At 35.8% G+C, this 26,606-nt stretch overlaps 1 pseudogene; it reads left to right on the top strand.

Moving 5' to 3' along the window:
* LOC122335701 overlaps nt 1–26,373 on the top strand; it is a 132,750-nt pseudogene extending 106,377 nt beyond the window's left edge.
* Nucleotides 26,374–26,606: the final 233 nt, after the last annotated feature.

Here is a 26,606-nt window from a genome sequence, read left to right as displayed (position 1 = left end):
CAGTGCATGTATGGATAACAAGAGGCTGTAAGAAAAGTGGAATGAGTGTTTTGTTTGTGTGCATGTGCACTTCTTCTCTCTCATCTCCAGTGTTGCATTCACCAGAGACGCACACACTCCGCTGCTGATAACCTCCGCCGGTCTTCCTCATTATTTCTCTGCTCTGTGTGTGTTTTGCAGGTTGTGCCTTTGTAAAGTTTTCGACACACACCGAGGCTCAGTCTGCCATCAGCGGGCTGCACGGGAGTCAGACCATGCCTGTGAGTACAACCGCACACTATTATACGTGCAGCTTTTTTTTAAGTACTTTAAAACATTCATTTGCAAGGTGAATGACCTTTGATGTTCACTTTTCGCTTGTACCTTCGTATGCATTTTGCCCTAAAATGCTGAACAAGTTAATGGACAGAATATCATTTGTGAGCGCACACGTGTCCGCAGAGCAGCGGCGCACACGCGATCATGCTCTTGATGTAGAAGGCAGAGCTGCTGTCATGTGTTGAGCTCAAACAGCTTCAGTGCCAATATATGCAAATGAGCTGCTGTCAGTCTCTCTTTTACCTTCTCTTCTGAATGGAGTACTTAGCTTACATGAAGCATGTAAGCATTCATTTACATAATATTAATTTTAATAGTTAACCCAGAAGTTAGTTATGCTGTACCTTTTAATATATTATATTATAAAGTTAAATAAAATACAATTTTATATATATATATATATATATATATATATATATATTTAATATAATATATATATATATATTAAAAGTAATATATATATATATATATATATATATATATATATATATATATATATATATATATATATATTGCATAATATTAATTTTAATAGTTACTATAGAAGTTAGTTATGCTATACCTTTTAATATATTATATTACAGTTAAATAAAATACAATTATATATGTATATGTATATGAATATAAACAACTCAAACCATCTTACAGTGTTTTTTATTTCAACTTTAAATGTAAATCTTAAATCTTATCTTCAAAAGTGCTAAATTAAATTATCACTTAATTTGCATAAAGGCGATGATGTTAATTAGTTCAACTGCATAATCATTTTATATTTAAATTTATTAACAACATTTATTAACAACATTCTTGGTACTCTTTTATGCCTGTATTTTTATGCCTAAATGGCATCTTTTTTAAACACATTTAATTTGCCTTTAAACTCTTTATTTATTATTTTTTCGTCAGAAAAGTAGTAGTTTTAGCCTGTTTCTCACAAACAGCAGGCCTATTGTATGATTTCCATAAACTTGGATTATAGCGACTTTTAAGACGCGTCATCATATGATTTTTCAAGCACTTTAGTCACAGTTGGGGTCTAATTGCATGCAAAAGATCCGCTATTATAGCTCATCTTTTAAGTCACACGTGTTGTGAGGTTGGATGAATAAAGACAGAACTCTCTCACATTTCTGGCGAACTTAAGTCTATTTTGCAGAATTCCACAGCCCCCTCTGTCAAAATCAGCTTTCTGATCGCTCAAGTGCCATCTGGGTAATTTTCACAGTATGCATACGGCACACTGCAATATAGCACACAGCAGTATGTTAGTATGCTATTCCTTCCATTCTACAGCTCTCACTCTCTTTATCGCACTTCTTCTGCATGTTTTCCCACCACTCTCTCACGCGCTCTGAGCTTCAGATGAATAATTCCTCTGCCACACATTGAAAGGACAGATAAAGAGGTATTTCTCCATCCCCTGAGAGCAGGACAAGAAGTAGAGAGAAAGAGAAGGAGAGGGAGGAATACGGATGATCAAACCGAGGAAAAAAACACTCAGACAGCGTCTAACTGTCACAGAGACGAAATGCAGGTAGAGAAATGCCTCGATGAACCACTGTAAATGTGTGTTTGGAGATCAGCTCAACCCTTGAGAGTAATTATCCTCAAATGAACGTTCAAGGCCATATCTCACCTCGCACACACTTTGCATACCACGATAATTAAAAGCATTTACATACCCGACGACAGAACGGATGAGTGAGAGAAATGAGTTCGAATGGCCTACATGCAGTCGAGATTTTAAAGGAACGGTTCACCAGAAATGAACATTTGCTGAAAGTGTGGATGGGTTTATTTCTTCATCAGAACCGATCTGAAGACACGTAGCTTTGCGCTTGCTCGCTTCGATGGATGCTCCGCAGAGTGAATGGGTGCCGTCAGAACGAGCCCGGACAGCTTACGATAACCTCTCAAGAGGACCCCGCCTATCAGTGAACATCTCGTGAAAGTGTTTTGCAAGAAATACATTGCTTTTGGCTCTTCTGTCCATAACATTGCTTTCTCCAGTAAAAAGCTTGATCTGTGCATAAAAAAAGAGGAGTATGCTCAGATTACATGTGGAAAACAGTCCAATATAGCTGTGAACAACTATTTTGTGGATTTGGATGTGAATCTCTTTTCACCAGAAATAGCATTATTATGGATTACTAACCAAACTGATTGTTCAATGTTAAAACAAATGAAATGTTTAATTTTACGAGACATTAATCGATTGACCGGAGCGCTGTGGATTATCGCGAGGTTTGTTCTGGCGGCACCCATTCGCCGCGGAGGAGTAAGCTAAGTAATGCTGCATTCTTTGAATTCGATGAAGAAACAAACTCATCTACTTGTTGGATGGCCGTATATTTTCAGCACATTTTCATTTTGACTGAATGAGACTAGTTTCCCCGAGGAGGTCAGGTAAACGTGTGTTTTACAGACAATTCTGCCTGAATCAAACAAGTCTGTCATTTTCCTGAACAAAATTGCAGAGCAAATGACTTGAGAAATCTAATCCCACCTGTGATTACGGTATATAGTTTTTACAAAGCTTCTTCTCATTTATTTTGACCTATTGATATCTTTGTAATATCACCGCCTGGCGCACCTTCATTATGGATTTAGACCTTTTGCCAAATTTCTAGGTAAGACAACGGCTGTTGGTTGGCGCCTTAAAAGAGAATTAAATCAATGAGGAGATTGTGATCACCAACTGCTCAGAGCAGCAGCGCTATTAGTCTCAGTCTTCCATTTTACTCATTCTTTTTCTTTTATATGCAATATTTGAATTAAAAATTAATCACAGAGACTGCTTATTTGATTTATTATTTTAGTTTTTGAAGAAATTTATATTTTTGATATATAAACACTTTAGAATAGGGAACACTTATTGAATCTTAACTATGGCTTTTTATTCAATAAAAAAATCATAATTTGCTGCTCATTATTAGTGTGTAGTTAGATATAGATATAGAATTAATATGTGCTTAATTAGCTACTAATAAATGGCTAATATTCTAGTAATATGCATGTTAATAAGCAACTAGTTAAGCACAATTTGAACTCAAATAAATGTTACCTGTATGTTTTTTCAGCAAGGATGCATGAAATGGATCAAAAATGACTATAAAAATATTTTTATATTAGGTTTCTGATTTCAAATAAATGCTGTTCTGTTGTGTTTATTGTTTAGTTACATACAGATTGTTTGCTACATTCCTTGTATTATTATTATTATTATTGTTTTTGTTTATTTTTATGTTTTTAGTTTAAGACCTCTAAGTGAAGATTTGTATATTTAAAAAATTTTAATTCAGAATTTTTTTTTGCCATTTTGTTATGTGTTTTTTTTTTATATTACTATTTTGGTTAATTTACTTAAATGTCAATTTTCATTTTTGATTCAGTTTTTCAAAGAACCGCAAAGAAAAAAACGGTATGGTGGCTTTTAATATTGCTAATATTAATCACAAACGGTCCTCAAGCAGCAAATCCACGTATGATTTCTGAAGAGTCACGCGTGACACCGATGATGCTGAAAATCCAGCTTCGCATCACATTAATAAATTACATTATATTATACATTCAAATAGAAAATAGTCATTTTAAATTGCAATAATATTTCATAATTTCATCAATAAAATGATGGCTTGATACATGAAAATCGTCTTATCGAGCCGGTAACAGTTCAATTGTGTGCGTTCTAAACTGGTTCCGTATTAGTTTTCATGCCGCGTATGAAGGCTGCTGACTATGTAGACAGCTCACTAGGTTTTGGAGCGGAGCCAGCGAGAGAGCGTTTAGTTTCAGGGGGACATTTAATAGTTCCTCATTACACATTCAGAGCCACGCGTTGAGTTAGCAAAGGCCTCATTAACAGCTCAGCCTTACAGTTTGTTTGAGTCCTACAGAGCGACACTTTCCAATCGTGCATCAATTTTAATTTATTAATGTATTTCTGCATCACTTTACAGCTTGTCACATTGATATTTAGCGTCAGATCTCAAACTTGGCCTCCGCGGCCTCGCTTTTAGACCTTTACATAAAAATACCAGATTTGACGTTCGTGCATTTTTTTTTTATTTTTATTTTTTTGCTACTTCAAAATCAACTTTAATTCAGACTAAAGTGGCGCGATGTACGTTATCGTGTAGGATGCACTTATGCTGTACTTCAGAGCGCTTTCGCTTCAAGTGCTCGGCCCTCGGTGCGACGCTCACTTTCACCCGTAATCTGCATTGAAGTACTGTGTAGGCTTTTTGATGGAATCCCCAGAGCTCCAGATCTTCAGAGGCTCTGAGATGAGGGGAATATCGTGGCCTTTAGGCCGATCGATCTAGTGCCGGTTTAGCGGGTCAGAGAGGCCCAGCACACGAAAGGTCAAGTGGTGCAGTAAATCATCAAGAGCCTTTTAATGAGTCCGCAGCGTGTGCGATTGTGAGATGTTGCGCTATGCGCTTTTATTAGCCAGGGAGAGGAGGCAAAAAAAAAGAAAGAGAGAAATGGTGGGGTTGGAGAAATACCAGGTGACGGAGATGAAGGTTTTGCTATTCACTGCAAAAACAACTCTACCTTTTGTTCACCTATATGATTTTCATTCTTTTCAAATTGGCTGTGTTCTGCTCTTTTTGCGTGTGTATGCAATAAAAGAGGCAAAAGAGACAAATGTTATTATTTAAATACAAATTACATATAGTATGTATTCATATTTCGAATAGCTTTTTCATATTTTTAGTTTGTTTATATAATTTTAATTAAAAATATTGTGCATTTGGAAGTTATAGTATTTTAAGTTATAGTTATGCAAGACCTTTATGTGAAGATTTATGTGAAGATTTGTGTATATGTATATATATATATATATATATATATATATATATATATATATATATATTTTTTTTTTTTTTTTTTTTTTTTTTTTAGATTCATTTTTTAGTAATTTTATTATGTAATGTTTTTTATATTACTATTTTGGTTAATTTACTTTAATGTCAATTCTCATTTTAATTTAAATTTTAGTGCTTCAGCATAAACTCATTTAGTCCGACGTTTCTTTAGTTAAAGCAATTCATCTAATATTTTGAATTTATGTCGTTTCTCACAGTTAATTTATTTCAGTTAACAAATGTGTTTCTAATATACTTTACTATAACGATTTTTCTAAATTGAAGAGCAAAAACAGTACGTTTTGCAACATCTTGAAAACAAAAAGATATTTTTCAACTTAAAAAAGTGTTTATGGACCATTTTTGAGTGAGAAATGCTTCCACTTCATATTTTTTTTCAGTGTAGTATTAGTTTTAGTTAACAGTAATGTTCACGAGCACAATCAAGCGCGCATGCCAACTCGTGGCTGTATTTCTCATCTTAAGTAAAGAGGAACCGCCACGTGGTCCAAATGTAAGTTCTTCACTGCAAATCTCCACGTACTTCCTACCGTTCCTCGCATCAGATCACGGCTTGCTTGCATGGAAAGATTATCGGCTGTGTTTGGTGCATTACATTTTCTGCAAAATGAAAAATGCTTTTCATTCATGTGTGTGTGTGTGTGTGCGTGTTGCGGTGTAACAGTACGACTGTCCATGTGTCTCTCGCAGGGGCTTCGTCGAGTTTGGTGGTAAAGTTCGCTGACACTGATAAAGAGAGGACCATCCGCCGCATGCAACAGATGGTCGGCCAGTTTGGCATCTTCAACCCCACCGTGGCCCTGCCGTTCAGCACCTACAGCAGCACCTACAGTACTTACACGCACGCGGTGAGCACACGTCTCTAAAGAATCAAACACTGTGTGCCTTTGCGCCGTGATTAGGTCTAACGACCTCTGTGAGATTAACGACCGCTGTCCTTGTCTGAAGCCGTTTTTAAGCCACTACGCCGCTGAATAATGCATTAACATAATTTCAATCCCCGACCCATGAATACTTGCAGAAAAACCCAAGAGTTCCCGTGCAATTTGAACCCTTGATCCCATCGGGCTAAGTAACATGAATCGAATTGATCTGGCGTGTGGTTTATTTGCATTTTGAGTATTTGGTTTTGATTATAAAGACGCTTTTTGTAATCTGCGGTTTGAGTTTTGAGTGAAATATGAACTATTACGGAGTATATTTGAATACAAATATGAAAATAAGCACGCCTTTTATTTGGCGTTACGTAAATGTCAAAGGGCTAGTTTTTTTTCATACATGCACCTTGCATTATAATACTTTAGCCGTTCTTGTTTAAGCTTCAGTTTTAGAGTCGGCAAGTCTGATTCATTTCCGTGAATCGGTTTAAAAACTGATGCAATAAAGTATTGATTAAAGCATTTAAAAAAAGTTTAATGTCCTTTGTTTAATTTTTTAGGTGCATACAAATTATTAAACGTCTTTCTTTCTTGTGTCAGTTCTTGAGAAACGTTCTTGAGATTTAAAAATTCCTTTTAAATGAGTTTTGTTTGCTGATTTCTTGCGTTAATCCGTTCAGTTCAATCAGTTGTTGGCATCAATCATTGAAAAATAATCCCGAAATTATGCATGTCACATCTACAATTGTGTCAGAAGTCGCTGTATGATTATTTAGGTACATTTAAATGAAAATAATTAAATATACATTTTCTATCCCATTTAGTGAAAAACAATTACTTTTAATTAGATTTTTGTGTTCTTGCATTAATCATTCACTCAGTTTGTGTCTGGCAGCATTTAAAAATAGTTTTAATGTACTTTTTATGATTATTTAGGTGCATGTAAATGAAAACGATTATCTGTTTTCCATTTAGTGAAAAATATGATTATTTTTAATTAGATTTTTGCTCTTTTACTTCTCGTATTAATCATTTAAATCGACTTGGCATCCCACGGCTGTTTGGGTGAAATGATGGCTCCTTTAAGCCGTTTCAGAGAAAATACATAAATATAGAGATATATATATATATATATATATATATATATATATATATATCAAATATTATCAAAAGGCTGAAAAATATCACGATGATTTTTATTAGCTTCATCATCCTGGCCTAGTTCGGCACACTCAGCGCGGTTAGAAAAGCCAAATGCGTCTTTGAGTAATTCATCTTCTTTAGATGAATCGCACTTCATTTACGGAACGGATAATGTATTCAAAGCACATGAATTTCTGTGCATATTCATAAGCGTATTACTTGAAACGATAACGGCATTAGATACAGATTAAGCCTGTGATCTGATAGTGTCGAAGTTAGCCGCTATTTTAAATACTTTTCAGCTCGCGGAGTCTCACAGAAGTGGGAAGTTTGAGGATCCGCATCACGTGTCAAACGCTCTATATATAGCATATACCCTGCAGGCGTTCAGTTTTAATTACACCGCACTGAAGTGTGTGCATATGCGTGCGCGCGCGCGTGTGCGCGTGACATTTCAAACTAAAGCTTTGATTTTATAATCCATATGATCCTTCGCCAGAACCGTGCGCGCCTCCTCATGTTAGCGGCTCACTTCTTATCGAACATACTGTGCCATCCGTGTGCAATTCCTTCTGTGACATCTAAACATGGAACCGACAGAAGGAAAACCCCCAGGTATCCCATCATCCACCTGTTCTGCGTCCCCGCACACAGTAAATACAATCGCGCGCACAACTTGAATGGCGCACGCATGAAAATAAGCGAGCGAAAGTCGATTTCACACGTTGTTGCATCGCACGATATGGCAAAACGCAATGCACAGCGTGAATGCGTGAGGCTGAGCAATGCATAAGCGTGGTTTGCGTCGCATTTTCAGGGCGGTGTGACGAGATTTCGGCGTGTTTTTAGTATCTTGGATACATACAGTCCAGCATCTTGAAAAAAAAATTGCATTAAACTCCTAATATTAACTAATCTGAGAAGGAGTTTAAAAATATCAGTAAAAACTATACAAATCTTGCATTAAAATAAAAGCAACTGTCAGATATCGAAAGGTTTGGTATGCCAGAATAAGTAAAAAAATATATATTTAATTTGCACACTGGACAAAATATGTGAGAAAGTGTTTATTTTAGTGCTGTCAAGAGATGAATACACTATTAATGCACTATGCATGCCAAATACAATTTATGTGAATATATAAATACACACGTATATTTATTAAATATTTACACGTATTTACATGTCTCTATTTATATTCGTATAATTTATATTATAAATATATTTAATATATAAACAGCATTTTGTGTATGCATTTATATATGCATAATAAATATACACAGCATCAATGCATAAACATGTATTATGTAAATTAATTTAATTTTGGATTTGATTCATCTGACAGCGTAGTTTATTTATTTATTTTATTTATAAGTTAGTTAAAAATGTTGCCTTGGCGACTAGCATACATAAAACGTGAACCGCCGCCAAACCATGAAGAAAAAGCCATCACACGGAGAGTGAAGAGAGAGCAAATGATCGTTAAACCGGACGACCTCTTCATTTCCACAAAGCCTAGCACTCACATGCGCGCACTTGCAGTATGTTCGTTCTAAAGACACGCCAAGTACATTACAGAACACAAATCCGGTTCTCTCTGCAGGTTCAGACTCTCAGTTTGAACCTGACTGATTTAAATTGCATGTGGATTATTTAAATGGGAATGAGTAGCACTTCAAACATTGCCTTAAATAGTGAAATCCTGCCCTAGAGGAAGCAAACGAACGCACTCTCTCTCTCACACACACACATTTACACGTACACTAAGTGAAATAGACTATTCATTTTGGTCATAGTGTGATACTGACGGCACACAGGCAGCTCTGTTATCCCGCACAGGAAGTGTTGGGATTATACATCCTGCCAACAGCATTTGCATAATAGCTTGAGAGTTTTTAGGAAGATTTCTGGAATTGTGGCTCTTTTTGTCAGCGGTTTGGGTTGAGTTGGTTGAAAAGTGTGCTGTGGTTTCGGAACAGTTTTATAAAGATTGCCAGCTCTGACTCAGCAGAGTGTTCAAGAGAGGACAGAATATTATAGAACAGAGGAGTGTAGAATTGAAAAGGCCTGTAAAATGTAACAATGCACAGTTACGGGATAAAACAGAATAGAATTGTACTAACCATAAAATATACAATAAAACACAGTCATAAGACACAACAGAACCATATAGAATTGAACACAATGGAATGGAATTGAATAGAATAGAATTGTACTAACCATAAAATATACAATAAAACACAGTCATAAGACACAACAGAACCATGTAGAATTGAACACAAAGTGGAATGGAATAGAATAGAATAGAATAGAAGAATTGTACTAGCCATAAAATATACAATAAAACACAGTCATAAGACACAACAGAACCATGTAGAATTGAACACAGCGGAATGGAATAGAATAGAATAGAATAGAATTGTACTAGCCATAAAATATACAATAAAACACAGTCATAAGACACAACAGAACCATGTAGAATTGAACACAGCGGAATGGAATAGAATAGAATAGAATTGTACTAACCATAAAATATACAATAAAAAAACACAGTCATAAGACACAACAGAACCATATAGAATTGAACACAGCGGAATGGAATTGAATAGAATAGAATTGTACTAACCATAAAATATACAATAAAACACAGTCATAAGACACAACAGAACCATGTAGAATTGAACACAGCGGAATGGAATAGAATAGAATAGAATTGTACTAGCCATAAAATATACAATAAAACACAGTCATAAGACACAACAGAACCATGTAGAATTGAACACAATGGAATGGAATAGAATAGAATAGAATAGAATTGTACTAGCCATAAAATATACAATAAAACACAGTCATAAGACACAACAGAACCATGTAGAATTGAACACAGCGGAATGGAATGGAATAGAATAGAATTGTACTAACCATAAAATATACAATAAAACACAGTCATAAGACACAACAGAACCATATAGAATTGAACACAGCGGAATGGAATTGAATAGAATAGAATTGTACTAACCATAAAATATACAATAAAACACAGTCATAAGACACAACAGAACCATGTAGAATTGAACACAGCGGAATGGAATAGAATAGAATAGAATTGTACTAGCCATAAAATATACAATAAAACACAGTCATAAGACACAACAGAACCATGTAGAATTGAACACAATGGAATGGAATAGAATAGAATTGTACTAACCATAAAATATACAATAAAACACAGTCATAAGACACAACAGAACCATATAGAATTGAACACAGCGGAATGGAATTGAATAGAATAGAATTGTACTAACCATAAAATATACAATAAAACACAGTCATAAGACACAACAGAACCATATAGAATTGAACACAAGCGGAATGGAATTGAATAGAATAGAATTGTACTAACCATAAAATATACAATAAAACACAGTCATAAGACACAACAGAACCATGTAGAATTGAACACAGCGGAATGGAATAGAATAGAATAGAATTGTACTAGCCATAAAATATACAATAAAACACAGTCATAAGACACAACAGAACCATGTAGAATTGAACACAGCGGAATGGAATGGAATAGAATAGAATTGTGCTAACCATAAAATATACAATAAAACACAGTCATAAGACACAACAGAACCATATAGAATTGAAACACATGAATAGAATGGAATAGAATAGAATAGACAACAAAACCGTTATTGGATAGGGTAATAGGATAGAACAGAAATACAGTGAAATAGAATAGAACTATATAGTACTGAACAGAGCTACATAGAATCTAATGAGAAGAAACATAAACATAGAATGCATAAGAATGGATATAGAATAGAACAGAACCATATATAACCATATGGAATTGTAAACAGTGGAATAGAATAGAATAGAATAGAATAGAATAGAACCACAAAATTGTCCAAAAAACAGTCATCATACTTTGGAATAGAATTGAGTAAAATGTACAAAATTGAACAAAACAGATGGCAGGTTAACCCTAAAGATCAGCCCGTGGTTGTTCGTAGTTTTCTTTCATGCTCAGAATGGATCGAGAGCCTCATCTCTATTCTATTTCCAGGTTCATTCCTTTTGAAGTCAAAAATTAGCACAGCAGGTGTAACATCTCAGTGATGAATGTGAAAAATGACGATCAATGCACCGGTACGGATTACTCGACACTGTACTCTATGTCCCATAATGCACAGCTCCGGCACTCTCTGGCACCGCTTTGATGTCTTAAAGGCCTGGCAACGGAATAGAAGACACAAATAAAGGCGAGAGAGAGGATTGGAGGCTGTAATGTTGCAGCGGCGCTGCTCAAGAAGCAAAGCACGAGCAGTCGAGCACTGAAGGGCATTTCAGCGTAAACAAAGAACAGGCCACAAATCCACTTCATTTCAACCACGATATTCAGCAGCGTCACGCTTCGCTCCAAAGGCTTTTATAGTGACCGCGAAAGGGTTTCGCGCACAATGCCGATGTTCATTTTGTGCACAGAGCTCCAGACCGACGTAAAAACATGCTGTAGTTTGGAAACACAGCGAGCGAGTGGGTGTGTTGCGATTGAGGAGCGGCCAGTGGTTAGCACTGCCTCCTGGTGGAGCGCTCCGTAACTAAGCGCAGCTAGCGCCTGGCTCCTGCACAGAAACTCAGCTTTTGCTAATCATAAGCAAACAATTCAGAGGATATTAACACGACGCGAGTATTTGTCATGTTAATTATGATTTGTTCAGCGTTCTTGTTGTTTAATGTGATTTTCGTGATTCATATCTAGTTGTGCGTGCTTTGTTCGACTAGAGCACACAAACAAAACATCAATGATGAGCCTCGGCTACGAGGGGGCGTGCATTTTCTGTCACGGTTATGATACTGTATATCATTTTATTATCATTTTCGGATGGCAATGTATCGCATTAATTGAATTTAAATTGAATTTGAACTTTTAGTAATTAGAGAATTCTTTATCAAAGTTTTTTTTTTAAATATAATATAATCGTAAAAAATATAAAGCAACACAGGTTTTTTCAACATTGCTAATAATCATACATATTTACTGAGCAGCGTGTTAGCGTATTAGAAACAGATTTTTTGATCATGTGACAATGGAATAATGATGCTAAAAAATCCAGTTTTGCTTCGCAGGAATAGTTTAAAGTTTAAAATATATTCAGATAGAAAGGGGTTGTTATTAAAAATTAATAGAAGCATGTCAATATTACTGACTTGACTGACTTGAGAAATAAATGTAGGCTTATTCAGACTTTTTTATTTTTACTTTTAAATTGTGAGATTTAAACACAAAATGTCACAAAATGTCTCAAAAACAATTATATATATATATATATATATATATATATATATATATATATATATATATATATATAAAATATATATTATAATATAAATATAAATATAATATAATATAAATATATTTATATATACACACACACACACACACACACATATATATATATATATATATATATATATATATATATATATATATATAATTTAGTTTTTTTTACAATTTTGTGGTTACATTTTTTTAAAATAATGTTTTCCTTTTTTTCTGTTTTTTATTTCTTTTCACGCGCATGAGTCAAAAGATCTGATTATTCACAATAAATTAATTCACAAAAAGCTAATCTGCGCGCCGTGTTGTCTTGTGCATGCTGTATAAACAGCACAGCGGGGTCTAGTTGACACATTTCTATTGTTGCACGTTGAGGCTGCCCAACCGTTTAAACTACAGCTACACTTCGACTGAGCAGCAAAACAAGTGATTATCGTCATCCGTTTGGACATCTCATTTCTTCATACACCAAACGCTTCCCCCGGCACGTGTCAGCACGTCCCCGCAAACATACATAAACACGTGTGTCATCCTCCTTTTCTCCATGTGAGCGGCTGAAGGCTTTGCGTCTCTCACAGCGCCACTACACCAGTAATTGGCCCATGATGGAGCGCTGATTGCCTCGCAGTACCTGGGGAGTTCAGCACACATTAGCATTCAATAAAATCGCAGATGCATACACAAATACACACACACACACACACACACGCGTGCATGCATGACTCCAGTAAATGAGTTTATCACAGAGGCTTTCTGCTCGTCTTTGTCTCTCACAGCCGGACGGGAGTTTATTTGCAGCGTGAATTTGATCAGCAGAAATGTTGAATCAAATATATTCAGTGCAATAGTTTCTGTAGGGTTTGCTGAAACAGTTTTATGTTATTATTTCTTTGATTTACTATTTATTTATGGGCCACATTTTATGGAAGCTTGTTTCACAGTTCTGTTTGTAATTGTCGTTTGAACAACAGAATGAAAAATAAAAAAGGTAATTGTAATTTTTTTTTTTTTTTATCTGAAATAAATAATTTTACCTTAAAAAATGTATCTTAAAATTCATGCAATTCAATTTTGAGTTTTAAATCTCACAGTTCTGCATTAAAACCTTCTGAAAAAAAGATTTATAAAATAAACTTAAAAATAAAGGGTTTTTTTGTATATTAAATTTTTTTTTTTTGTATATTAAAATATCTAAATATCAATGTCTATAATATTGTCATAATATAATATAATATTGTCTATAATGTAAGAAAAATACAAAGCACGTAATGAAAATCCTAAATAGTTTATAATTTATGCATCTTTGCATTTATATCGTAATGTCACATGTAACATTATATTTTGACATTTGACATTTTGTATAAGTAGTTAATTAAACTGAACTAAAGCTGGATGGAAATTGATATTCAATTCAACAGTTTAATATTTTGGCATTTTATAGTTTACTGTAACGAAAAACGGTACTATACCATAATTTCACTCACACTTTATTTTGAGGTTACATTCTAATAAAGAACTACGCTAAGTTGCTTATTAGCATGCATATTTATTAGTATTAATTAAGCACATATTAATGTCTTGTTCTACACCCTTAATCCTGCCCGATACCTAAACTTATCTTACCTTACTTTACTAACTATTAACAAGCAGCAACTTAAGAATTCATTGAGGGAAAGGTTAATAGTTACTAGTTCAGTAAACGTATTAATGTACTAGATCCACATATATGTCCATTTGAAATGATTTGCTGTAATAATCAACAGTGTGCTACTGATATATTATGGTATGTTGTTGTACACTCCTCTACTAAATGATTACGATATTCACGTATAACCCTGGATCTGTAGTGCACTCCACGGTAATTCAGAGAGTGCTATGGAGTGTTTGAAACAAATGCGGATTCTGAGCATCTTGTGCAACATCTCGGCTAAACAAATCAAGCGTCATTAAGAATGCATGCTAATGGTTTATCCCATAGATCAGTGTGGTTTATATTGACGTATGTATAGATTGCACGCCCTGTCCGTGTCAAGATGTGGTCGGTTGGTGTGTGTAGTTACAGCCGTCTTCTAGAAAGCCAATTTGTATCAGTTCCACGAAAAAAAAAAAAAAAAAAAAATATATATATATATATATATATATATAAAATAAAAAAATTATAATAAGGAAAATAGAAGGAAAAATCTAGTCCTCACATCTAAAATGCACTTTTGATATTATCAATACACTTTGCTCCTGAAGCTTTTGCATTACAGTTTATTTTGAAAGCATTTGAAAACCTTCTGTTCATACCTTACATTTACAGTATGCACTATTTGTCCAGAATAAATCAGTTTTTGCTCTATGAGGTCACTTCAGGACTCCGATCCAGGAACATAACGTCCGTTTTGAACTCTTGTGCAGATGGCTGTTGCCATAGTGACATAATTACAGCAATTAGCTATGCTACAGTGCATTTGTGTTCGTTAATTCACTTTCGGATCGTACTTCGATCGAATTTATTCGCACACCTACAGACACACGTATAGCTTCTCTGACAGGGTCGAGATATATAGGCTAGCTACTTCTGTGAACGTGTTTGTAACGTGGGTTACACTTGATTTTGCAGCCTGCGTGTGTAATATGGCGTAACGTTTTCTCTGTCTCTCTCTCGTTTTGTTGGGTTAGCTGATGCAGCAGCAGGCAGCGATCATGGCGGCTTCTCACGGGGGTTATTTAGCTCCCAGCGTGGCGTTTCCAGCGACACAGATCCACCAGGTGGGGGCGCTCAACATGAACGGCCTGCCGCCCACCCCGATGACCCCCGTGTCAGGTGAGTCTGACCCTCCACCTCGTTTAGAGCCAGTCTGATCTCAGACGTTCCACCTTAAATTACTTACTGCGGTGTGGCATGAAACTGGATATTCAGTGCAACAGATGTAGGTTACTGCATCGTTTTATACTTAAATAAGTTGTTAATTTAAAAGTTCTGATCAGGAACATTTATAAACATCAATTACCTACGTTATTTAATATGAAATTACAAGAGGGTTAGAAGTGTTAACTAAAACTGAAAACACTGTTTTCATGCTCTGTTTTAAGGTGTCCTTGTTGCAGTGTAATTATGCGTTTATGTCATATCAATTAAAAACGTGTGCTTAAAATATGGTTAGGATTAGGGTTTGGTTAAGGGTTACTTAGATGTGATGATGCATAATTTATTGTTATTTTAATAGTACGCGCAATGCGCAACAAGGACGCCTTAAAAAAGTGTTACCAACATTGCTTGAAATGAAATAAAATATAAAAGCTTAAATTTATTTTAAGTAAAAAAGCTGTAAAAAAATTTTTAAATAAGTAAAATACTTTAACTTATTTTATTAAAGTTAGTTGTGAAGGCAACATTTGAAGTACTAAAATGAAATCAAAAATTAAATAACCTAAACAATAATAAACTAAATAAATGAAACAAATAAAAGATGATGTGAGTAAATAAAATAATGAATTAAAAATACTAAAACAAACAACAAAAACAACACACGTGTGTGTGTGTGTGTCTGTGTGTGTTTATGTAATGTTTTTGTAGTTTGAAGTCAATTATTTTATATATATATATATATATATATATATATATATATATATATATATATAGAGAGAGAGAGAGGCTTCCAATGAACGATATTTGTACATCATTAATGTTTACTTCATCATTTACTAATACACTTTTTAGATGAAAACTGCACATTAAACAATTAACAGTTTTGTGATTCTGTATTTCCGTTGCAATTATTTACTGACATTAATAAAGATGAATGAATTCCGTAAAAAACATGTTGCTGATTTTTAGTGCTTGTTAACCAATACATAAGAAAGCTTATTATTTCTTAAACAAAGTTAATACGTACATTCTTAATATATGTGTGTGTGTGTGTGTGCGTGTGTGTGTGCGTGCGTGCGTGTGTGTGTGTGCGTGCGTGTGTGTGTGTGTGTGCGTGTGTGTGTGTGTGCGTGTGTGTGTGTGCGCGCAGAGGTATAAGTCAGCTCTCCAAGACTGGTAGCCACTATATTTTTATGTTACGTTACAGTAGATTAGTTACTGGCAGTAAGTATCCCAGATTCGACTGTTTTGTTTTTTTCATCAAAGCGCATCTCATGCTGAATATCAGCTTTCACTCCCACCTCACCTGATCAGTGTCAGGGACTGAGATTCCTATCGATCGTGGGAACTGATGAGCTGGATGCTGAACCACATCTCACAGATGCGTTTCAGACAGAGACTGCGCAAACACACACAGCCGTGAGACGGGATACGGGATCGTCCGCAGGGTCCTGAAACCGAGAAGCTTTTAAAAATCCATGAACTGGTCAGGATCTCCACTGCAGGCGTGTTCAAAGTGCACCGTAAACGTCCAGAACAAACCATTTTGGTGTATATTTAGAAGGACCCTAGCTCGAGCTGACACGCGGCGTGTGCGGGACTAATAGTCCAGTTTTGATTTCATAGGCTCTTTAATTATGTAAAACATGCAGCTCCCAAAAAGGCACATGGATTTGATTCGATTGCGATCGGCTTGAGTCTCCTGTAATTGCGCTCCGTTTGAAATGCCAGGCCTTTGACTGACAAGCGTAATCATCTGGCGCTCGAGCGATCTGTGCCACACAGAACAGATGCTTTCATCTGTGTGTATGATGACCTTTAGCCCGGTGCTGTTCTGGGCTCAGCGTTTGCCTTTCATTTCCTAATCAAACTAATGGTGTGACCAGCAGGATGATGATCTGAGACCAGTGAGCTCTGATGCTGTGTGCAGATCTGTCCAGGAGTTATCCTCTGATAAACAGCACATTTCATTTGATTGATTTATTTGATATATATATATATATATATATATATATATGCAAACATATACATTAAGAGTCTTTGTAATATTTTACTAATATAATATATTAATATAATATATTACTATATATATATATATATATATATATATATATATATATATATATATATATTAATAAATATATATTGCATATTGCAATTTACATTTATATATTCAGGATTTTATATATATATATATATATATATATAAAATACAAAAAAAGCACAGATTTTTTTAAATATAGAGCAGTAGTACTGTATTACAATTATGTATTATGTTTGGCAGTTATGCTTATAATATTTATTAGATATAAAATTAATTATTAAATCATATTCAATAATTTATATAATATATTAAATATGAAATATATATTTTTTTATCTTGACAGCTGGATGGATGGATGAGTGGATGGTTGGACAGATGGATGTTCCGATCGAATAGAATTATTTTCTGTTTGGCCCTTCATATCGCAAATAAATAATATTATACTATTTTTTAAATTATATCATGTTAAAATATATAATAGATTTATTTGTATAATTCAGATTTAAAATAGTATAATGTGTGTATAACTAAAAACACATATACATGCAGTATATGCAGACTTTGTGTGTTTTTGACTTGCATACTGCACACTACTGAGGACTGCAGAAAAGAGACTGTGTTATAATACACTGCGTTTCTCCACATTGACCATGTAATATACTGAGTGAACATACAAACTCGTTTATGTACACAATAACACCATACAGTCCACCAGCATCCACTCTGTGTATTGATTAGATTTTTACTCTGACCGCCTATTGACCTTTGTTGCTGTGTGTGTGTGTGTGTGTTACAGATCCTTACAGAATATTCATTCACTTCCAGTGTGTGTGTGTGTGTGTGTGTGTGTGTGTGGTTAGGAGAAACGGAGAGCATCTTGGAGTCTGTGGAACAGACAGTAGTAGACATGGCAGCCTAATTTATCATGGCTCCATGGGACCCATCAAGAAAGCACAAAGCGCTGCAAAAGACACAAAAAGCTCTCCTGGGCCCATGCTGTCCCACACACACACACACACACACACACACACACACAGTGATTCCTGCTCTGTAAATATTTGGCTACATCTGTGCTGTGATACGACTTTTCTGCAACAGTAAATGCAAATCCACTCATTACCTGTTTAGCTAGCAGTCAAGAGCTGTACAGACACAATACCCAGAAGCGACTTCAAGTTTTGTCGGGCAAGATTTCACAGTTTCTGTTTTTTCCTTTAGTCTTGCGACTAAAGCAGACTTTCGACTGTCAGCATAAAATCCGGTCCTATTTGCAGCTTTTTCTGGCCAGGAGCAGCACATTTCTTTTCAGAATTTTCAGCCAGAATGACTTTGAAAATTAAGGCGCTCAATTATTGTATGCGAAAAGGTTTTTTAACAGGGATATTTCACCCGAAAATTATATCTGGCATCATTTATTCGCCCTCGGTGCTGTTCCAAACCTGCATTTTTACTGATACACAGAATATCTTTTTTACGTTAAACACAATAAGGAAAGTCATTTAGGTTTGCAAATAACATGAAGGTGGCATTATTGTTACTGTTAACTAAAACTAATAAAATAAATTATAAAAAAATTAAGTAAAAAAAACAAAACAAAAAAAATAATATAAATAACCTAATTAAATAAAAAACAATTCAACTTGCAACTCAGTAGAAAAAAGTAACACTTTAGATCACTTATTAACTAATGACTGAATAAATTTCTAAATAATTAATATTTAGTTGCTAAGTTTAGGCAATGGGTAGGATTAGGGATGTAGAACAAGATCATGCATTAATAAGGTATTAATATGCGCTTAATTGCTACTAATAAATGGCTAATATTCTAGTAATGTGCATGCTAATAAGCAACTACTTAATATTCCCTGAATTATGTTACACACAAAAAAAAACATTTTTAAAGTGTTAAAATAAGGCTGGCTGAATGAATGAATGATGTTTTGCAATTTTCTACAGATTTTTTTTCCTCTGTGATTTTCGGTTTATTTTGTTAGCATGCGCTGATTGTGTGTGTTCGAAGCATGAATTAGCTCACTGAAACGAGTCTGGGTTTAGCTCAGTGTTTCACAGAGAGTGTGAATTCAGGTGTTTGAGATCGGTGTTATTAACACTCTCTACTCTCGTTTCCTTCCTTTAGCGCTTTGCTTTTCCCAATCCTGCGGGAAAATCCGGTTAAACCCGGTTTAAGATATATAGATGTGTAGCAGCTATGCGGTCTCGACGAGTCTGCATTGAGTTCATCGATAACGGCACAAATGAAAATATTGAGAAATGTTATTACTGTATGTTTGATCTATTTTAATATATAGCAAAAATAACTTATTCAGTAACATCGCTCCAGTCGAATGTAATCAGAAATTATTTAAACATTTCTTACTATTATCAATGCTCTAATCAATCCGTGCTGCTTAATATTTTTGTGAAACAAGTGCATTTTCGGAAATCTTTGACTAATAAAAAGTTCAGTATTTATTTCAAACAGGACATTATGAATGTCTTCAGCTCAACCGAGATGGTCTATGAGTTACTCGGTAACTTAAACCAGTTTGAACTAGTAGAAACCATATAAGCTACAGAATCCATCTGCCATCTTAAGCTGGGTTTTCCCCCATTAACAAGAGTGTTACACAAGACCGGACAGCCCAGAAACACACCGCGTGTTTGGTTTGACTCTTTTCATTCGACTGTAGATCAGACATTAAAGAGCGCAGTCCTCAGAGAGACCAGCAGACACCCTTCAAAGTCGACAAAACACAGTGCGCACTACACAAAGACAGCAGGCAGGAGAGATGATGATATTTCTCTGGCTCTCTCAGGTGTTTGTATTTCTCCGCTATTTCATCATGAGCGCTGTTTATCCCATTTGAAACTTTTTTGCAGCCTAATCGGCTCCCATATTCCTTGCATGCGGAGCACAATGCGTAGCGTGTAGCTGTTTCTTTTTAACCGAATGATTCATTTTCCGGGGGAATTATTGTTTTTTTTTTTTTTTTCCCGTGTGTTGGATTGTGTTAGGGCTAACCGAGCTGTTTTTCTCTTCTACGATTTGATTGACAGTAAAGTTGAAGCGTGTTGATCTGTCCAACATTAGATACAGCCAGCAGCGCATCAGACATGTGCATAATCACGCTTCAGCATCCAGCCGTACACAGCTGCTGTACCACGCTCCTCGTAAACATGCACTTTTAGTGAGATTTTAATATATATATTTATTATATATATAATTCTGAGTTTATTCTGCTAACCAAGGTTGCATTTATTTGACCAAAACAAAATAAAACAGTAATATTTTGAAATATTATATTATTTTAAAATAACAGGTTTCAGTTGTAATATTTTGTAAAATGCAATTTATTCCTGTGCTCAAATCTGAATTTTCAGCATCAATATTCCGGTCGTCAAAGTAACATGATCCTTCAAAATCGCTCTAATATGCTTATCACCTGCTCAAAAACATTTCTGATTGCTATTAATGTTACAAACAGCTATGCTGCTTCGTATTTTTGTGAAAAGCGGCGATAGAATAATTAAGGGTTCTTGAAATAGAAAAATGTTTTTGAATTTTCTGAGCTGATTTGGGGTTGAAAACAAAAATATGTGATAGACTTTTGACTATTTTTTTGTATTTTGAATCAGAAACTCGCTTTTTCTTTCCGTTTCTGTTATTAAATGGTATAAAAATTAAGCAAGTTTATGTTTTAAAAAGACTGCACAAGAAGGAAAATCTGGTTTCGCTTGGTATTAAGTTAATTTTTCTAACCCTGATACATTTTAATCACAAACACCAAGTTTTGACCAGTTTTTTAGAAAACAAGGCTTAATATCTGAAATCATTTTACTTCTAAAATAACTGCATCTTGATTTAAGAATTAGACTAAGAAACTATACTAAGACTATACTAAGAAAAACAGTGCAAAATCTGAGATTAAAATATTTTATTGGCAGTTTAAAGCATTGTAAATATAACCAAATGTGTGTTTGGAGTTTAATCCACGGACATCTGCGGAGTTATCCGCAAGATCCGGGAGTGCACAGTTGTTCCATCACCTTAACGAAAGGAAAAAAATCAGCATCTATAACACCGATTCACTTCACAGGAAGTGGCTTAGTTTGTTTACAGGAAAGCATCGCATGTATTGCGAAGTGCAATTGACTTAGAATTCAGAACGTGTGGAAACCCCAGATCATGGCTGAATTTACCCCGCAGGCATAAACTGGTTACATCCACAGCGTGCCGAATCGATATCAGCTGTCAGCGCATTCTGACGTGGAATCAATCGGGATGTAGAATCGATGCGGAGAATTGAGTTGAAACAGCACAATATCATTAAAACGGCAGTAATTAAAAGTGATTCGGGCTTTGTGAAGTTCAGTGTGGACATGTCTGTCTCACCGCAGGCTTGAGCTCTCCGCCGGCTAATCTGGCCTCCTCCGCCGTGCCGAGCATCGTGACTCCCATTGTCAACGGATTCAGCGGAATTCCTCACCAAGCCAACGGTCATCCGGTAGAGGCGGTGTACACCAACGGCCTGCCGCCGTACTCCACCCAGAGCCCCACCGCAGCCGACACGCTCCAGCAGGCCTTCACGGGCGTCCAGCAATACACAGGTACCGCACACATCTCAGTTAGCGCCCCCATTATGGATTTTTTCCGAAAATGAGCTTTCGTGTAGCGAAAGGGAATGAAAAAAGAAAGGTTTTCAGTCTGAAAGTGCACCGTGTGTAAAGTTATTGTCTCTCGAAAGAAAGAGTGGACTCTGAATCATTGAAACGAGTCATTTTTAAATGCTTCTGGAGCGTCAAAAATAGCCGTTTTGCTGGTAATGGCTGTACACAAAGCAGAGCGGCGCACTGCTTTAAATGAAATTGACCAGTCAGGCAAAGGAGGAGGTTCAAAAATCAATCGTGGCGAATCATCTGCGTATTATAATAAAATGAAAGTGTTTTTGACCTTATGCGTGCCGTTCTTAGAGACTGCCAAACCAAACCTTTCATAACCCATAGGGGCGTTTTTGAGTCTCAGTAGGGTAGAGCTGTGAAATCATTTTGAATTGGAGCACAGTTTTGAGAACTCTAGACAACTCTAGTCTTCTTCTAGACAATGCTAAGATTAAATAGAGAAAAATAATAGCTTTACACTTTATTTTGATGGTGCACGTTAGACATTCTGCTACTTAGTTGCTACGTTAACTAATTCTCATTCATTTGCAACTTCATGTTTACTAACTCTCAGAGTAGACTGCTAGGGGTTAGTAGAATAAGTTGACATATACTTGTTTCCGATTTGAAGACATTAAGCAGACAGTTTCTAATGACTGCTAGTCGATATAAAGTTACTTACTGTTAGTAGACTGTTTAAAGCGGACTGTCGAAATAAAGTCTTACCCTAAATTTCTCTTTTGCTTGATTCTCAGATGTTTAATATCTGAAATGCCTCAGTGGTGTCCCCTAGACGACAATGAGATTAAATGGAGAACAAATTAGCTTAAAGGGTTAGCTCACCCCTGAGTTTTTACTCACCCTTGAGGCATCCTCGGTGTATATGACTTTCTTCTTTCAGACGAATCTTTTCCTTGCTACTCCAAGCTTTATCATTGCAGTCAGCAGTGTTCCTGTTGAACAGTCCACAGGACGTCAAATAAAGCGCATGCATCTATAATAAAACGTGCCCCGATCAGCTCTGGGGTGTGAATAAAGGCATCATCCATGTGTGTTTTGTAAGAAAAACATCCATATTTCAAATATATTAAACACATTTTCTCAAGAGTAACATCTGAGCGAAACTCTCATTTGTTCTCAATTTAATCTCGCTGTTTAGGAGAAACAACTGAGGTGTTCCAGATTTAATGTCTTTGCCAAAAAAAAGCACGGTTTCAGACATTGTTGAGAGCTGAAACTAGACTAGAAGAGGTATGCGTGGAATTATCGGGAGAATTTTTTTGCCATTTTCCATTCAATCAAATCTTTGTCTGGGAGAAACAATTGACATATTTGAGATTTCAGAAATGTTGTTTACTATATATTTTTGAAAAATGAGCACAGCTTAGGCCATTGTTGTCCCCTGAAACTAGAGGAGATGTGTTCTTTCAAAACAGAAACATCCGAGAAGCAGGAGGCCCCGAGTAAAATTCATATATTTATTTCCGTTTAATTTCAGCGTTGTCTAGAAGAATCCAGCGATATCGCATTTGCCTCTTTCTCATTTGAGATTTTCATTGCATGCTGTCAATGTTTTCGAAAATAACTTTCCTCACGGAGTGTTACTGCTGCTAGGTGACTTTGCTGTGATTGAAACCTCAGGTTGTATTTGAATTTTCTGGATATTACAGCTATCATACGGATGCCTAGAGATCTGTCATTTTAAATCAGTTTGATATATGATGAACGTGCTTTCAGATTTCATTGCACTGTGATCCTGTCATATTTCATTAGCATATAAAGGTCAACCTTCGTCTTGTCCTTATTCTTGCCTCATCTGTATCTCTCTCTCTCTCTCTCTCTCTCTCTCTCTCATGTATGATTATGCATATATCTGCAGCCATATATCCTGCCACAACACTGACCCCTATAGGTCAGACACTGCCACAGCCTGCTCAAATCATCCAGCAACAGCAGCAGCAGCAGCGGGAAGGTGAGTGACACAAATCACAGCTTTCATATCTCTCACCAATCACTGTCTTTCAGAGTCTCTGGTGGACGGGCATCCCCACAGCCCGCCCGTGCTGTTACCAGCCAATGAAATTCAGATTAGATAGTCCTGTTTCAAGGTATCAAAGGCTCGACTGCTTCCCTGTGAAGATTGCACTAGCTAATCTTCAGTTTCAATTACATCACCGTCGGATGTTTCCTGATTGGCCCGCTGCATTTTAACTTAAAAAAAAATTAAATAAGGAAAATAATAGTATTAAGTGGTGTACAAAATGCAAAATGAAAGACTAGAGCGCTTCAGATGACCCTCCGTCAGTGCTACTGCTAATATTATTATTTGTACTATGTAAATGAAACCTAGTTTTTATTTATATATTTTACGGAAGCCAGTTTCTGCCTGTGCAAATGCTAAATAAGACTTTTTACCTCAATCTTTTTACAATTCATCAAAAAAGTTTGCAAGATAAAAACTGGATAAAAAGTTCTAATTGTGAAGGTCGCAATTGGCTTTGGTGAGTTCTCAGACTTCTCTAGAAATAATTCTGAATTCGTGTCACAATTCAATTTTTTTCCCCCTCATAATTATGATTATTTTAGCTTTTTCCACTTTTTTCTTTCTTTTTTTTATTTCATGTTGCAGAACAAGCTTCTATAACAATTGACTGTTGCACTAAATAAATAATAAATCTCGGGAGTTCCGTCATGTTCCATGATTTTCGTAAAGTCTAAAAATACACGTTCACGCGTGCCGCGGCTTACTGAATATGTGCGTGTCTGTTTCAGGTCCCGAGGGCTGCAACTTGTTCATCTATCACCTGCCGCAGGAGTTTGGTGATAACGAGCTAATGCAGATGTTTCTTCCGTTTGGATCTGTCATCTCGTCAAAGGTGTTCATGGACCGAGCCACCAATCAGAGCAAATGTTTCGGTCAGACACGCCTCCCTGCTGTCAAACACATCCTATATCTACTATACACTTGCATGTCTGCATCAGTTATTTTATATATATATTTGTATATATGTATACACACACACTAACTATTGTTTAAAAGTTCGTGGTCAAAGATGCATCCAACTGATCCAAAGACTAAAGAAAATACTTTTATTTTAAATAAATGCTTATTGAGCAGCAAATCAGCATATTAAAATGATTTCTGAAGCATCCTGCGACTCTGAAGAGTAATAAGAATATGAGTAATGATGCTGAAAATTCAGCTTTGATCACAGCAATAAGTTACATTTTACAATACATTGATATAGAAAACAGTTATATTAATATTTCATAGTGTTACCGTGAAAAGAAGACATCTTACTTGACCTAAACTTTTGAACAGTACTAATTTATATCTAGTACATCTAAATCTAGATACATACTGTATATATATATATATATATATATATATATATATATATATATATATATATATGTATATATACAGCACTATAATTGTTTGTATTTGTGTGTGTGTGTGTGACAGCGACACAAATCTGTCAATATAAAAATATATAGTTCACTATATTATAGTTTAGTTGGCACTCAGAGTCCTGACTACTAAAAAATAAGAAATATAAGGATACGGCTTCCTTATAAACATCTAATGTTGCGCTATCATTCTAATATTGTCACTTAAATCATGCGTTAGGTTTCAGCTCCCAGAACATTACCAGCCAATTGGCAATTAACCCATTTTATTTGCACGCCAAAGCCAATCTTAACATGCGTTTAGCGTTTGCCAAATGTTAATTTTGGACCCAGGGTGCCATGCCGCCCGTGATGTGCCACAGCCCAGATGCGCGCGCGCGTGTGTGTGTGTGTGTGTGAGACTGTAGTGAGTTTAATGAAGGTTTATTGGTCTCCTCACTCACCCCAGAAGCCTTGGCTGTCTGGAATTACACATATTTGTATTCATTCCCCTCACACTACACCATCCCTGTGCAGAAATCTCTCCTTTCGCTCCCATTAGTTTTAATTCGATTCAGTCCTCTCAGTCTGTTTGTTTCCTTGAGGATTTGTTGTCCATTTCCTTCCGCATGAATTAAAAATGAGTCAACTTGGACGTTTGTGGCCGCTGCGCTGCAGGGATTGTAAGATGCCGGGTTTCTTCTCTCGTCTGCAGGCTTTGTGAGCTTCGATAACCCCGCCAGCGCTCAGGCTGCCATCCAGGCCATGAACGGCTTCCAGATCGGCATGAAACGCTTGAAAGTGCAGCTGAAACGGCCAAGGATGCCAGCCGTCCGCACTGACCACAGCCAGGGATGCATACGTGCACTCTCAGCCATTAGGAGAGGTAGGCGCGCATCAGAAAGTCAATATTTGAATCAAGCCGGAGCTGTCCATCATAATGTACCGCAGCCTTATGTAAAGTGTTCGGCTGTCTTGACTCACTCAGGATGCCTGATTTAATTGAGATCTGTGTGGAATATATCATCCCTGTATTGATGATCTACATAGACTGTAACACAAATCACACCGTAAT

This window comes from Puntigrus tetrazona, unplaced genomic scaffold (assembly GCF_018831695.1).
Source record: "Puntigrus tetrazona isolate hp1 unplaced genomic scaffold, ASM1883169v1 S000000846, whole genome shotgun sequence".
Classification (NCBI taxonomy): domain Eukaryota; kingdom Metazoa; phylum Chordata; class Actinopteri; order Cypriniformes; family Cyprinidae; genus Puntigrus; species Puntigrus tetrazona.
This window is presented reverse-complemented; position numbering and strand designations above follow the sequence as displayed.